Consider the following 16,919-nt stretch of genomic DNA (forward strand, 5'->3'; position numbering starts at 1 on the left):
TATTCCATGCAAGGCTAGAATTTGATAAAAAGCCTCCTGAAATTACAGTCAATTCCCTGGCAGGTCTGATTGGTTTAATGTCTTATCTCACCTCTATCTGAGAGTTAGGTGGAGGTGTGAGTTTAGGAGGAAAGATGAGACACGTTGGGGCATGTTGAGTGTAAGGTGCCAGCTGGACATCAAAGTGGTGATGTCCGGGAGGCGACAGGAATTGTGGAATTGTTGGGGGGATGAGAAGGGGTTGATTTACCCAAGTTCACACATAACAGGCCAGGCAGAGATGGGATTAGAACCCAGGTCTTCCCAATTCCCAGTTCCATGCGCTTCTTTCCACTAAGATATGCTGTCTCCTACTTCCACTAGAAGTCTACATTTTTCCCCCTCCATCAGCAACCTGGTATTCTTTTCTCATGCTCTAGATTCTCTGTTATCTTACATGATTCTGATCCATCATTCAATCTTACCTTCCATTTGTTCGGTACACTTATTAAAGTTGGTATTTTCAAATCGAACAAAGAGATGTATGATGACAATATCCTAGTGTAATAGTCTTATGTACAAGGAACACACAGAGTGTTTCAGCAATGTCGTCACATTTTTTCTTCGAAAAAGAACGCTGCAGCAAGTAGATGGCAAATAGAAAACGGAGGCACAAAAAAGTTCAGCGACTTTCCCTGAGAGTCAGAGCTAGAAAGTGATAGAGCCACAGAGAAGAGAACTCCAGCCCTTCGGCATCACTACAAAACCAAGGAAAAGAAAGTTTCATTTATTAGGACGATGCATGCTGAAACCTAAGAAAATGTGTATATCACTATGATTAGATTTATTGTAAAAACAATCAACGGTATTTACTGAGCACTTACATTGGGCACGGCCCTGTACTAAGAGCTTGAGAGAATACAACAGAGTTAGTGTACACTAACCCCTGTTCACAAGGAGGTTACAAAGTGATCATTCAACAGAATTTTGCATTGCTTACAGCTTTCTCCTCTACAAACTGGGCAGGGTGTCACTAGTCCTAATATATGGATCACAGATATTAGCTACTTGCGTGTAAAACCTCAGATTTTTGTTCACTGAGTGAAGGATTCTCTGCCAACTAACCTTCTAGAACTATACAGGGTGTCCAAAATGAAAACAGCACATGGAAAAGTTTACTAAAAATTACCCAAAACTATCACTACTTCTTGCATGCATTGGGACTGCAGACTATCAAAAACTGGAGGTGATGGGATGTAATAATAATAATAATAATAATAATAATAATAATAATAATGGTATTTGTTGAGGGCTTACTATGTGCCATATACTGTTCTAAACACTGGGGTACATACAAAGTAATCAGCTTGGACACAGTCCCTGTCCCATGTGGGGCTCACATCGCCATTTTACAGATGAAGTAACAGGCACGGAAAAGTGAAATGACTTGCCCGAGGTCACACAGCATATATCAATCAATCAATCGTATTTATGTGGTGGAGCCAGGATTAGAACCTATGACTTTCAGGCCCATGCTCTTTCCACCAGGCCACACCACTTCCCGTACATTATAAAACAATCTTCATATTCATTCATTCATTCAATCGTATTTATTGAGCGCTTACTGTGTGCAGAGCATGAATGAATATGAAGATTGTTCATATGCTTGCCAAACCTCCCTGCACCCTTTCAGATTATTTGGAATATTTGGAATATTCGGGGGGTGGAAGGGAGAAGGGACAGGACTGGCTTTGGGTCAACAAGGTGGAAAGCTCCACCCTCACTCCTCCTACCGCCCATCCCCTGGAGCAGATAGAGTGGGGAATGAGTAAGAGAAGCTCAGTCTTTTGAAGTGAGCTAAATATGGGGCAGCAGGCCTGATTCCTGTTCACAAAGACTCAGCCAAAACCACTGAATTTGGTTAATGATTTCTTTATTATTATTATTATTATAGTATTTATTAAGCATTTACTGTGTGCCAAGCACTGGGTAGATACAAGGTAATCAGGTTGTACCACGTGGGGCTCACAGTCAATCCCCATTTTCCAGATGAGGTAACTGAGGCACAGAGAAGTTAAGTGACTTGCCCAAGGTCACAAAGCAGACAAGTGGTAGAGCCTGGATTAGAACCCAGGTCCTTCTGACTCCCAGGCCCTTGCTCTACTCACTAAGCCACGCTGCTTCTCAAGCTTATCTTCAGGAGCCACAGAAACTTACCTTGCAAACCTCTCCTTCAGAATTCTGGGTTGTGCTCCTTCTTTTTGCATTACTAATTGTAATTAGTACAATAAACAATAAACTGAGGAGCAACTGAGAAGCAGCATAAACTGACTGTTTATCCTGCCTGTTCAGAGCTGCCCTTAGATCATAGCCCCTGAGGCCCAATGCAGCCACTGGTGGCTGGTGGACCCCATGTGTCAATCAATCAATCAATCAATTGTATTTATTGAGCGCTTACTGTGTGCAGAGCAGTGTCCTGGGTGATATTGGATTTGAGGTGGTCAGCAACTTTGGTCCTAGATGGAATATAGCAAAACATTCCTGAATTCACTCTGGAGGGGAAATTTCCCCTTTGGATCCTAACAGTAAGCCTGAAGAAAGCCATTAAATGCTGGGTCTCTTTGGTGATTACGCTTCATAGGACACAAAGACAAGTCTCTCAAATCAAGTGTATTTATTGAGCGCTTACTGTGTGCAGAGCACTCTACAAGAGCTTGCAAGAGTACAATAAAACAGAGTTGGCAGACACGTTCCTTGCCCATAACAGGCTTACAAGAACTTTCTAGCAGGGTATTTTTTCAATGTGAAACATGCCCTCTAATATTAAGTCATTAAAATAAGTTCATTTCCAATTCCTCCAGCAATCTCAACCAAACAATTTTAAGCAAAATTACCCTTGGTTTTTTATTTTACTGAGCACCACAGGATGCCTACCACTGCAGCAGGCACTCTGGAAGAAACACTAGAATTTCCCTTTTTCTTATTAAATCAGGACTTGAACAATCAAATTCAATTTAAGGGAAAACAGGAGAAGAAAAAAGTAACATTGGCTTTCTTCTATCCATGAGAAATTTCATCTGTCCCAAGGGTATCGAGCAAAGTAAAACTTTTAGTGACAGTTCATGATGTCCTCCCAAAAGGATGAATTCTCCCTCCTGTCGACTTTCTCATCGCCTTTGTTAGTATTCTGTAACTTTCAGTCCAGCAAAACTGTGTCGAACATTAAAGCTGTGTTCTTGAAAAATATCAGGTTAAGCAAAACGAGGCACTGAGTGAATGAAAATTAAAGGGTTGGGACGCAGTCTTGGAATTTCCATAATTTTTTAAAAATGATTGTTCAAGAATATTTACATTATTTAAACTTTTATAAAAACACACTGTTCAAACCAACATTTAAAAACAGAATAAAAATAAGGCACTTTATTAACAACTTTAATAACTAACTTAACTTTCTTAACATTTGAACACTGTCTAGGAACTATGCTAGAGGAGAGCAGCCTTCACCTTGAGAAGCAGCGGAGGCTAGTGATAGAGCATGGGCCTGGGATTCAGATGACCTGAGTTCTAATCCCAGCTCTGCCACTTGGCCTGCTGGGTGACCTTGGGCAAGTCACAGCTGCTCTGCGCCTCAAGCTTTCTTATCTGCAAAATGGGGATTCGCTGTTCTTCCCTCTCTCAGACTGGGAGCCTGATTTTTTTTTTATATAGTTTTTTAATGGTATATGTTAACCACTCACTCTGTGCCCGGCACTGTACTAAGCGCTGGGGTAGATATAAGATAATCAGGTTGGACACAGTCTCTGTCCCACATGGGGCTCACAGTCTTAATCCCCATTTTACAGAGGAGGTCACTGAGGCACAGAGAAGTTAAGTGACTTCCCCAAGGTCACACACAGCAGACTTGTGGTAAAGGTGGAATTAGACCCAGGTCCTCTCACTTCCAGGCCCGTGCTCTTTCCACTAGGCTAAGCTGCTTCTCTTGTATCTACCCCAGTGCTCACATAGTACACAATTACCAAGTACCACTGTTACCATTATTATTATCTCCTCTTCTACACGGCTCAGCTCAGTTCTGCTTAATATACAGACCAGTACTGTATTATACTGAAAAGGCTGTTCCACTCAATGCCTATAGACCTGTTCCTGCATTCCATAGTCATCGGCTGCTGCCTAGGTCCCCTGAAACTTCTACAACACCATCTGGCACCAAAACAGGTCAGTCAGTGAAGGCAGAGAACTGTTAGAGGACGGGTAGGCCAAAAACTATTCATATACTTAGGTCTCCGATGCTATCTTTAGCCTCAGAGACAGTACTCAACAAAGGCATCTCCCTCTCTAGACCGCAAACTCACTGTGTGCAAGGAATGCGTCTACCGGCTCTGCTGTAGTGTAGTCTCCCAAAGCGCTTAGTACAGTGCTCTGCACACAGTAAGCACTCAATAAATACAGGGACAGGGAGAGGGAAGAATCAATCGATCAATTGTATTGATTGAGCCCTTACTGTGTGCAGAGCACTTGGGAGAGTACAATATAACAGAGTTGGTAGAAATGTCCCCTGCCCTCAACGAGCTTACAGTCTAGAGGGGGAAACAGACATGTATATAAACAAATACATGACATCACGCCATACAAGGGTCATGGGGCGGAGGTGGGGGTGAATAAACGGAGCGAATCAAAGTGCCAGGATGACACAGAAGGGAATGGGAGAAGAGGAAATGAGGGCTTAATCAGGGAAGGAGATCTCTTGGAGGAGATGTGCCTTCAGTAAGGCTTTGAAGGCTCGGGAGCCACGTAACTAGAAGGAGAAAAAGGGAGAAAAAGATTGAAGGGGTAGGAAAAAGTGAAAGAAATAGAGAAGAGGGAAGGAGAGAGGGAAAAGGTAAAAAGGGAGTGAAAAAGAGGTGTGGGGGTGGGAAGGAGGGAGACACAGTAGCTCTAAAGCTGCAACTCATATCTCTAGGACGTCTACACTAACCTTGTGGCTTTCCCCCTTCTCACCTACGGAAAGCCTTCACTCATTACCTTCTCCCTCTTCAGACTGCTTCTTTCACCATCAAGTCTGCTTCAATCTCCTATATCTAAAGCTATCACTTGATTTTTCTGACCCTTCTAGGAACTGCCTCATCTCACTCCTTCTCTTCACTTCTCAGCTATCGGGGAAAAAATCAAATGTACTCACTGCCTCCATCTCCTCCCAATCAACTCTCACTTCACTACTCTCCAAATCAAATTCATCCCCTGGATTCCACTAAAACAGTTTCCAACACAGTGTCCAATGACTACTTCACTGTTAAAGCTAATAGCCGCAACCCTATTCTTATCCTCCTTGACCTTTCCACTGACAGTCACAGTTGATTCTACTATGCTTCTCTACATTCAGCTTCCAAGCAACTGACTTGACCGATGTGTTTTTTATTACTTCCTCCCTCCATGGTCCACAGAGAGCAGAGATACCCCCGGGGCTCAGTACTGAGTCACCTACTTTTCCCTATTTACATCCAATTTCTCAATTCCTCCATTCCTACAACTTGCTACACCGGTACAGAGATATATTCCAGCTCCGTATAGAGATATATTCCAGCTCCACTTATCCTCTGCAGACGTCTTCTTACAATACTTCTAAACCTCACTGCTTTCAGACCACCTCCAGTGAATTCATTCTTGACCCCAATACCTACACCTAATGAACTCTATGATAATGCCATCATCTTAACAGTGCTTGGCACATAGTAAGCACTTAACAAATGCCATCATTCTTTATTTATTTATTTAACCCTATTATTTTTGAATCTGCTGTTCAATGCCCCATAGCATATCACTTTCTTTGCTGCTGGGCTGTACTCTCTTCGTACAATGCTCTGCACAAACCATTGATTGATTGATTTCAAAACAACCAACTGCTTGAAATTATCTGGTTGTGGATTCTCCCTCAAAAATGATCACTGAAATGAACAATGAAAAAAAAATGTTTCATAGCTGCCCCTAAAAAGGCTCCCATGGGTCTCAAGTAATGCCCTGGTCAGATCTTTTAACTGTCCAATTTTTTTAATGGTATTTGTTAAGTGCTTACTATGTGTCAAACACTGTTCTAAGCACTGGGATAGGTACAAGCTAATTAGGCCAGATAATAATGATGGCATTTATTAAGTGCTTACTATGTGGAAAGCACTGTTCTAAGCGCTGGGGAGGTTACAAGGAGATCAGGTTGTCCCACGGGGGGCTCACAGTCTTAATCCCCATTTTACAGATGAGGGAACTGAGGCACAAAGAAGTTAAGTGACTTGCTCAGTCACACAGCTGACAATTGGCAGAGCCGGGATTCAAACCCATGACCCCTGACTCCAAAGCCCGTGCTCTTTCCACTGAACCACGCTGCTTCTACAGCCTCTGCCCTGCATGGCGCTCACAGTCTAAGTAGGAGAGAGAACAGATATCCCCATTTTACAGTTGTCTGACTGTTAATAGCCCCATCACAGAAATCTGTTCCTAGGCACACAGCAGACACTTAGATTCAGATGACAGTGCTACTTCTTTCTTCATTAGATCACTCTTATCTACCCCTTGCTCTAATAAAATTCCCATCCTCCCACCTGGCACACCATGCACGCCATCCACCGTGCCCCCCTTCCCCCACCCCATCCCTGTCCTCTTTTCCCAGCACCGCCCCTCATCTCCCTCCCAACACAGCGCACACCGGCCGTCAGTTAACTCCCATCCAACCGTCAGTTAACTCCCAACCAACCGTCAGTTAACTCCCATCCAACCGTTCCTAACGTTCATGCCGTCCCCTCCCCCGACTCCCAGCACCAAAACCTCAGCCAAGTGTGGCCTCTGAAAGCCCGACTAAATCTCTTCCTTGACCTGTTCCTGACCCAATCACAGCTCCTCCTCGCCATCACTGAAACCTGGCTCTCCCCAGATGCCACTGTCTCCCCTGCAGCTCTTTCGCAAGGGGAACCCCATCTTCTCCCACTCCCCAAGATTCACTAGGAAAGGGGGAGGAGTTGCTCTCCTTGCCCTACAACCTTGCTTTTGTACAACCCCATGACCACCCCCCCCATGCCTCTCTTTCTCTTGCTTTGAGGCCAACGCCATCTGCCACTACCACCCCCTCCAATTACTCCTTGCCACCTCTAACTTTCAGGAACCATTATGATTCCTTTCTCACTTTCCTTCTCTTCCTCCATTCTAGAGTTGATCCTTGGGACTTCAACATCCACATGAATGTTCTTGATGACCTTTCCACTGGCCATTTTTTCCTCACTCCTCAATTCCACTGACCGCTTACTCCACCCCACCTCTCCCACTCACCAACTTGGACACTCACTCGATCTCTTCTCTACTCGTTGTATGGTCTCTATCCTCACCAACTTTGAAATCCCAATCCCTGACCACAATCTCTCAACCTGCCTTCTTTTCCACACTCCCTTTCCCCATAAATCTGTCTGCAAGACTGCGGAGTACCTGCTAGTGGAAATCCAGACATGAATCCGACCTCGTCCATCTCAAGCTCATCTTCACCTGCTTTAAATTCTGTCCTCTTTTCCACTCAATCAATCAATCGTATTTATTGAGCGCTTACTGTGAGCAGAGCACTGTACTAAGCGCTTGGGAAGCACAAGTTGGCAACATACAGAGACAGTCCTTACCCAACAGTGGGCTCACAGTCTAGAAGGGGGAGACAGAGAACAAAACCAAACATATTAACAAAATAAAATAAATAGAATAGATACGTACAAGTAAAATAAATAGAGTAATAAATATGTACAAACATATATACATATATACAGGTGCTGTGGGGAAGGGAAGGAGGTAAGATGTGGGGGGATGGGGAGGGGGAGGAGGAGGGGCTCACTCTGGGAAGGCCTCCTGGAGGAGGTGAGCTCTCAGTAGAGCCTTGAAGGGAGGAAGAGAGCTAGCTTGGCGGATGGGCAAAGGGAGGACATTCCAGGCCAGGGGGATGACGTGGGCCGGGGGTCGACGGCGGGACAGGCGAGAACGAGGCACGGTGAGGAGATTAGCGGCAGAGGAGCGGAGGGTGCGGGCTGGGCTGTAGAAGGAGAGAACGGAGATGAAGTAGGAGGAGGCGAGGTGATGGAGAGTCTTGAAGCCGAGGGTGAGGATTTTCTGCCTGATGCGCAGATTGATTGGTAACCACTGGAGATTTTTGAGGAGGGGAGCAACATGCCCAGAGCGTTTCTGGACAAAGACAATCCGGGCAGCACTATGAAGTATGGATTGAAGTGGGGAGAGACACGAGGGTGGGAGATCAGAGAGAAGGCTGATGCAGTAGTACAGAAAAGCTTCATCCTGGAAATTCTGTCAGCAAGTTTAATTGAGGAATTTACTATCTCACGCACTGGGCAAATAACCAACCCTAAGTGAAATCTTGAGCTATTTAACTTTGCATCTGAACAGTGATTCTTGATAAGCACAAACAGCCTCCTATAACCCCGCCAATAAATACCAAATAATGAAAAAAGAACTACATGCTTAAATTGACCAGGAAAGAAATATCATTCATGTTGGGTCTTTTCCTAAATCCATTTTAACTATAGTCTCGAATTACAGTTTTTCCATCAAGAACACTGTTTGGAAAACAGGTAATACTAGAGATAATTAGAGGGCATTTTCAAGATTAAAACACAATTAATTTTCAAACTGCTTTTTAGGTCTTCTGTTCCTGGGGTGGAAGCCTATGATAAATTGTGTTCTTTTAATTACGTTAAAACAGTTCCAAACATACAATCAGTAAATGTCAGTAGTGCTTTAAAGTAATAGCTAAATGGTCTTTCAGGATCATAAATTTGCCTTTCATTAAGAAATCCTGCACCTGGACCTGATATAGAGCCAAGTTCCCCAAATAAGGAGAGGTGGCCTGCTTATGCACCTGCATAGGCAGAGTCTCACTCAGCATATTGAACACAGACAAAATGTCACACATTTCAAAAACATTGCCAGTAGTACCATCTTCAAAAAGGAAGGTGCTTTCCATTGCAAACACCATCTCAACCGGAGTCCTCTGGACATGTTATGAAGAATTTTCTGAAATCTCAATGTGCTTTTGTACCATACGCTGTAAATTGGACACAGTAAAAGTGCAGGGAACATCCTCAAAACTTCTCCACAGTGTTCATCGACCTCACTCAACACCAGAAACCATTAATCAACCCAGGTTCTGGTGCCTAGCGTGACTGCTCTGAAAACTTTATTAAGAGCCGGTTACTTCACCATGATATGACTGGTTGTTTCAGGACTGGTGGTGCCATTTCAAATGCTTTCCTCATCAGTAGAGGAATAAAGGAATATTGGAATATTTTATTTCATATATTTTATGCTGCTATACTCAAGGATGCAAGGAATCTGGAAGCCAGTGAGAGAACTGGCTTCCAATTTTCTGGGAAATTCTTCTCACTCAACATCTTGTCTTCCACAACCTATCTGAATTTCACCGAATGTGAACAATGTACCATTCCAATTGCTTTTTTTTTTAATGGTGTTTGTTAAATGCTTACTATGTGCCAGGCACTGTACTAAGAGCTGGGGTAGATATAAGCTAATCAGGTTGGACACAGTCCATGTCCCATGTGGGACTCACAGTCTTAATCCCCATTTTACAGATGCAGTAACTGAAGCACAGTGAAGTTAAGTGACTTGCCCCAGGTCACTCAGCAGACAAGTGATGGGGCCGGAATTAGAACCCAAATCCTTCTGACTCCCAGGCCTGAGTTCTTTCCACAAGGCCATGCTGCTTCTCCTATCTCAAAAGGGCTTTGAAGACTGGCTAGCAGTAAAATGCCAGAACAAAGGGAAAGGGAATTCCAGGCAGAAGGATAGATATTGGGGGGGGGGGGGGGGGGGAGAGAGAAGACAAGAAGGAGATGTGGTAATAATAATTATGGTATTCGTTAAGCACTTACTATGTGCCAGGAACTGAGTAGGTTTGACTTGAGAGGAATAAAGCGTGCAAACTGGTTGTAGTGGGAGAAGAGTAGAGAGAGGTAAAGGGAGACAGAGCTGACTGAATGCCTTCAAGCTGATCATCCAATCGATTGTATTTATCTCAGAGCGCCGCCACAGACGCCCGGGACTCCGTCCCCGAGAGGCCCGCCCGCTCGCCATCACACCGCGCGGCCTTGCTGCTCTCGGAAGGATCCTCTTCTCAGAGAGCCGCCATAGACGCCCGGGACTCCGTTCCCGTGAGGCCCGCCCGCCCTCACAGTGCCCCCACGGCCGCCCCCCCTGCTTCCTCCTCTCCCCCCACTTAGGAGGCCTTCCTTAAAGTGCCCCTCATCCCCCCCCCCTTCCCGGTCCGGTCCTGACTGACTCTCCCCCCGCCCCCAGGTAAAAAGCCCTTGTTAGCACCATGTTACATTAACGGCAACCTCATTCGCACCTCCTCAGCCCTCCCATGCTAGTTGACTGTTCGCTCTTCTCCCCAGGTATCTCTGCTCCCTGACCCCCCTTAACAGACCCACCCTACTCCAGCACTTAATAGTTTGTATCTGCTCTCTGTGACATCATTATCTGCCAATTTTATTATTGCCATAGCCTATTGATTGTTTAACTACACCCTGTGATGCCATCGCCTACTTATATCATTGCTACTGTTTTATTGCTTCTGCATCTCAATTGTTAACCTCCCGCCGTACTGTCACTCGCCCTGCTGACCTCACCATGAACTTTCAGTTCCCTTGCTCCCAACTGCCATTCCCATTCCTCACCTTCCCCTTCCCCTCTCCCACCCAGCTTTTTCCCTCCCTCTCCCCCACCAAGACCACTCCCCCTCACCCCCTACCAAGGATTCCTCTGTACCAGCACCAGTCCTCCGCTCCTCCCTCCCGGCCCCCTCCCTCCCCTTCTCCCCTCCCCCACCCCATCCCAGTTCTCCTTTCCCATCGCCACCCCCCTTCCCACTCTCCCCGCCCAGGCCCCCCGCAAACTCATCCCAATCCAAACCCTCCCCACCCCTCGCACCCTTCCCCCTCCCTCCCCTCGACAGCTGCTTCCAAGTGTGGTCTCTGGAACCCCCGCTCCGTTTTAAGTAAGATCCCTTTCATCCTGGACCTTTTCCTTTCCAGCTCTCTACTCCTCCTCGCCCTAACTGAAACATGGCTGTCTCCAGACGACATGGTCTCTTCTGCTGCTCTCTGCAGTGCAGGCCTCTTCTTCTCCCACTCCCCCAGACTCACCGGAAAAGGAGGAGGTGTCGGTTTCCTTCTCGCCCCCCAATGTCGCTTTCGCACTATCCCTCCTCCCCCTTCCCTTTCCTTCCCTTCCTTTGAAGCCCACATTATTCGCCTCTACCACCCCCTCCAGATTCTTGTAGCTGTCATCTACCGCCCTCCCGGCCCCACTTCCAACTTCTTTAACGACTTTGACCCCTTCCTCACCTTCCTTCTCTCCTTCTCCATGCCCACTCTGATCCTCGGAGACTTCAACATCCACATTGATATCCCTAACGACTCCTCTGCCGCCCGCCTTCTATCTCTCCTTGACGCTGCCAACCTCTTGCTCCACCCCACCTCACCCACTCACCAACTTGGTCATACCCTCGACCTCATCTCCTACCGCTGCACTGTGTCCACCCTCAACAACTCTGAAATCCCTCTCTCTGATCATAATCTTCTCACCTGCCTCCTCACTCACACTCCTTTCCCCTGTAAATCCGTATTACTCCCTCACAGAGATCTCCGCTCTCTGGACCCCACCCATCTTTCGGGAGCGCCTCACACCCCACCTCGCCGCCCTCTCCTCTCTACCCAGTCTTGATGATCAGATTACTGCTCTCAACTCTACCCTTTCTACTCAGCTAGACTCACTCGCTCTCCTTTCCCTTCGCCGCTCTCGCACCACTAACCCACAGCCCTGGATCACTGCCACTGTCCGCCTCCTTCGCTCTTATGCTCGAGCTGCCGAACGCTGCTGGCGAAAGTCTAAACACCATGCCAACCTCGTTCACTTCAAGTTTATCCTTTCCTGCCTTAACTCAGCCCTCTCTTCTGCCAGACAAAACTATTTCTCCTCCCTTATTGACACCCATGCCCATCACCCCCGCCAGCTCTTCCGTACGTTCAACTCCCTTCTCAGGCCCCCGGTTCCTCCCCCTCCTCCTTCCCTCACCCCCAACGATCTGGCCTCCTACTTCATTAACAAAATTAAATCCATCAGGTCCGACCTCCCCAAGGTCTCTTCCCCCCCTTCTCCAACCCCCCGGCTCTCAACACTCTCTGCTACTCTCCCATCCTTCCCAGCAGTAACCTCAGAGGAGCTCTCCTCCCTCCTCTCAAATGCTACTCTGGCCACCTGTGCTTCTGACCCTATTCCCTCTCATCTCATGAAATCTCTCGCTCCATCCGTCTCCCCTCCTTGACTTCCATCTTCAACCGCTCACTCTCCACTGGTTCCTTCCCCTCTGCCTTCAAACATGCCCATGTCTCTCCCATCCTAAAAAAACCCTCTCTTGACCCCACCTCACCTTCTAGTTATCGTCCCATATCCCTCCTACCTTTCCTTTCCAAACTCCTTGAACGAGTTGTCTACACGCGCTGCCCAGAATTCCTCAGCACCAACTCTCTCCTCGACCCCCGCCAGTCTGGCTTCCGTCCCCTACATTCCACAGAAACTGCCCTCTCAAAGGTCACCAATGACCTCCTGCTTGCCAAATCCAACGGCTCCTACTCTGTCCTAATCCTCCTCGACCTCTCAGCTGCCTTTGACACTGTGGACCACGCCCTTCTCCTCAACACGCTATCTGACCTTGGCTTCACAGACTCCGTCCTCTCCTGGTTCTCCTCTTATCTCTCCGGTCGTTCTTTCTCAGTCTCTTTTGCAGGCTCCTCCTCCCCCTCCTCCCCCTCCCATCCTCTTACTGTGGGGGTTCCCCAAGGTTCAATGCTTGGTCCCCTTCTGTTCTCAATCTACTCGCACTCCCTTGGTGACCTCATTCACTCCCACGGCTTCAACTATCATCTCTACGCTGATGACACCCAGATCTACATCTCTGCCCCTGCTCTCTCCCCCTCTCTCCAGGCTCGCATCTCCTCCTGCCTTCAGGACAACTCCATCTGGATGTCTGCCCGCCACCTAAAGCTCAACATGTCGAAGACTGAACTCCTTGTCTTCCCTCCCAAACCTTATCCTCCCTTTCCCATCTCTGTTGATGGCACTACCATCCTTCCCGTCTCACAAGCCCGCAACCTTGGTGTCATCCTCGACTCTGCTCTCTCATTCACCCCTCACATCCAAGCCGTCACCAAAACCTGCCAGTCTCAGCTCCGCAACATTGCCAAGATCCGCCCTTTCCTCTCCATCCCAACCGCTACCCTGCTCATTCAAGCTCTCATCCTATCCCGTCTGGACTACTGCATCAGCCTTCTCTCTGATCTCCCATCCTCGTGTCCCTCTCCACTTCAATCCATACTTCATGCTGCTGCCCGGATTATCTTTGTCCAGAAACACTCTGGGCATATTACTCCCCTCCTCAAAAAGCTCCAGTGGCTACCAATCAATCTGCGCATCAGGCAGAAACTCCTCACCCTGGGCTTCAAGGCTCTCCATCACCTTGCCCCCTCCTACCTCACCTCCCTTCTCTCCTTCTACAGCCCAGCCCGCACCCTCCGCTCCTCCGCTGCTAATCTCCTCACCGTATCTCGTTCTCGCCTGTCCCGCCATCGACCCCCGGCCCACGTCATCCCCCGGGCCTGGAATGCCCTCCCTCTGCCCATCCGCCAAGCTAGCTCTCTTCTTCCCTTCAAGGCCCTGCTGAGAGCTCACCTCCTCCAGGAGGCCTTCCCAGACTGAGCCCCTTCCTTCCTCTCCCCCTCGTCCCCCCTCCATCCCCCCATCTTACCTCCTTCCCTTCCCCACAGCACCTGTATATATGTATATATGGTTGTACATATTTATTACTCTATTGATTTATTTATTTTACTTGTACATATCTATTCTATTTATTTTATTTTGTTAGTATGTTTGGTTTTGTTCTCTGTCTCCCCCTTTCAGACTGTGAGCCCACTGTTGGGTAGGGACTGTCTCTATATGTTGCCAATTTGTACTTCCCAAGCGCTTAGTACAGTGCTCTGCACATAGTAAGCGCTCAATAAATACGATTGATGACGATGATGATGATGATGATGATTGAGCATTTACTGTGTGCAGAGCACTGTACTAAGCGCTTAGGACAGTACAACATAACTGGGTTGGTAAACATGTTCCCTGACTGCAAGGAGCTTACAGCCTAGAGGTACTTGCTCCTCAAGACTCCTCCAGGAGGGCAAGTTATTTTACATAACATAGCAACCACTCTAGCCCGTTGTTTGGTAGGGACCTTTTCTGTATGTTGCCGACCTGTGCTTCCCAAGCGCTTAGTACAGTGCTCTGCACACAGTAAGTGCTCAATAAATACGACAATGAATGAATGAAACCACTCACCTAATGTTCCGAGCTGGAGCTCAGCCCAACTCCAGAGACAAGTGCTAGAATGTGTTATAAAAGCCCCAGAACTAAGAAGGGTTTGTCAGCAACAGGCTGGAAGCCGACAGGTCAAATAGTCAGGGGCTGGAAGGAAGGGGAAGAGAGCTTGCCCTGCTTCTGCAAGGGGTAGAGGTTACCAGCTGGTTTAGCCACAGGACAGACCCATCTGTGGACAAGGGGACTAGAGAAGAAACTGCTCAGTAGCATTTAAGGGGGTAGGACCCCAGAAACTGCTATTGGCTTCAAAGCTCTCCATCACCTCGCCCCCCTCCTACCTCATCTCCCTTCTCACCTTCTACAGCCCAGCTCGCAGACTCCGCTCCTCTGCCACTAACCTCCTCACTTTGCCTCGTTCTCGCCTGTCCCGCCGTCTACCCCTGGCCCATGTTCTTCCCCTGGCCTGGAATGCCCTCCCTCCTCACATCCGCCAAATTAGCACACTTCCCCACTTCAAAGCCCTACTGAAAGCTCACCTCCTTCAGAAGGCCTTCCCAGACTGAGTCCCCTTTTCCTCTGCTCCTCCTCCCTTCCCCATCGCCCCTACTCCCTCCCTCTGCTCTCCACCCCACCGCCCTACAGCACTTGTGCACAGAGAAGCAGCGTGGCTCAGTGGAAAGCGCACGGGCTTTGGAGTCAGAGGTCATGGGTTCAAATCCCGGCTCTGCCAATTGCCAGCTGTGTGACTGGGCAAGTCACTTGACACCTCTGTGCTTCAGTTACCTCACCTGTAAAATGGGGATTGAGACTGTGAGCCCCCCCCGTAGGACAACCTGATCACCTTCTAACCTCCCCAGCGCTTAGAACAGTGCTTTGCACACAGTAAGTGCTTAATCAATGCTATTATTATTATTATTATTATTGTTATATATGCACCTATTTATTTTATTAATAATGTGTATATATCTATAATTCTATTTATTTATATTGATGCCTGTCCAGTTGTTTTGTTTGGTTGTCTGTCTCCCCCCTTCTAGACTGTGAGCCTGCTGGGTAGGGATTGTCTCTGTTGCTGAATTGTACTTTCCAAGAGCTTAGTACAGTGCTCTGTACACAGTAAGCGCTCAATAAATACGATTGAATGAATGAATATCAGACTAGGGTAAGTCAACGTTTATTCAGGGAGCTGGCCAAGGCACCTTTATTGTTGACGACGACACGTAAATTCCGGTAATGGGTTCCTAACCCGACAGAATGCCTATGCATTCTGAACGTCGTGAGTTCGTCCCTCTGGAGAGCCGTGCCATCGTAGGGAGGGAATTGGGCATTAGGCAGTCCCTCCCAACTGCCGCTGGCAGCCCCACAGGGGGCAGGGCCAATTAGCTAAACTCCCAATGCTTCGGGCAACAGTGGTAGGGATCTTAATCGGGTGGGTGGGTGGGTAAGGCAGCAAACTCGCAGGGTATTCTTAGGATGCACTGGGTAGGAGCCTCCAGAGGGTCCCTGCAATGGCTGTAAATAGCTAAGTACAAATAGTAAGTGAGAGTGGAGCCTCACAGGTAGACCTCTAACACGTCCAAATATGGAGAAATGTAAAGTGAAAGGACTTCTGCCAGTTACCTCTGACTGTGGCACCTCAGAAATAGATTGAGAATCATCTAGGGTAAGCTAATAATTACCTTTAAATGGAGAAGGTCTGCGAGACCCTATCTTTCCCTTTCAGAGACTGAAAGGAGCTGATGATTAAGAATTTCTTCTGCTTGATTTGGGGAGGAGTGGGTGACCCCTGAAAGGTTTTAAGAAGTGGGGAGGGAGATGTGCGCAAAACAATGATTTAGAAAAATTATCAAGGCAGCAGAGTGAAATATGGGCTGGACAGGGGAGAGAATGGAGGCAGGGAGGTCTGTAAGGAGGAGGAGGAGGATGTAGCAGTCTAGTCAGGAAAAGACAAGTGCTTCAACCAGCATGGTGGCAGCTTGGATGATAATAATAATAATAATGATTGCATTATCAGTTAAGAGCTTACTATGTGCCAGGCACTGTTTTAAGTGCTGGGGTAGATACAAGGTAATTGGGTTGGACAGTTCCTGTCCCACATTGAGCTCACAGTCTTAATCCCTATTTTATAGATAAGGGAACCGAGGCACAGACAAGCAAAGTGACTTGCCCAAGGTTGCACAGCAGACAAGTGGTGGAGTCGGGATTAGAACCCAGGTCCTTCTGACTCCCAGGCCTGTGCTCTATCCACTACACCATGCTGCTTCTCTAAATGCTGCTTAAGGGGCAGAGTCTAGAGGTGCTGAAAAGAAGCAGCGTGACTCAATGGAAAGAGCACGGGCTTTGGAGTCAGAGGTCATGGGTTTGAATTCCGACTCCACCACGTCTGCTGTGTGACCTTGGGCAAGTCACTTAACTTCTCTGAGCCTGTTACCTCATCTGTAAAATGGGGATTAAGACTGTGAGCCCCACTTGGGACAACTTAATCACCTTGTATCCCTCCCAGCGCTTAGAACAGTGCTCTGCACATA

General features: G+C 47.5%; 1 protein-coding gene across 1 annotated transcript in view; it reads right to left on the minus strand.

The window, feature by feature from the left end:
• The window catches only part of KIAA2026 (KIAA2026 ortholog), an 83,221-nt gene that overhangs the window by 58,813 nt on the left and 7,489 nt on the right, over positions 1–16,919 (minus strand). The window lies entirely within an intron of this gene.

The sequence above is a fragment of the Tachyglossus aculeatus genome, chromosome X4, assembly GCF_015852505.1.
Source record: "Tachyglossus aculeatus isolate mTacAcu1 chromosome X4, mTacAcu1.pri, whole genome shotgun sequence".
NCBI lineage: Eukaryota > Metazoa > Chordata > Mammalia > Monotremata > Tachyglossidae > Tachyglossus > Tachyglossus aculeatus.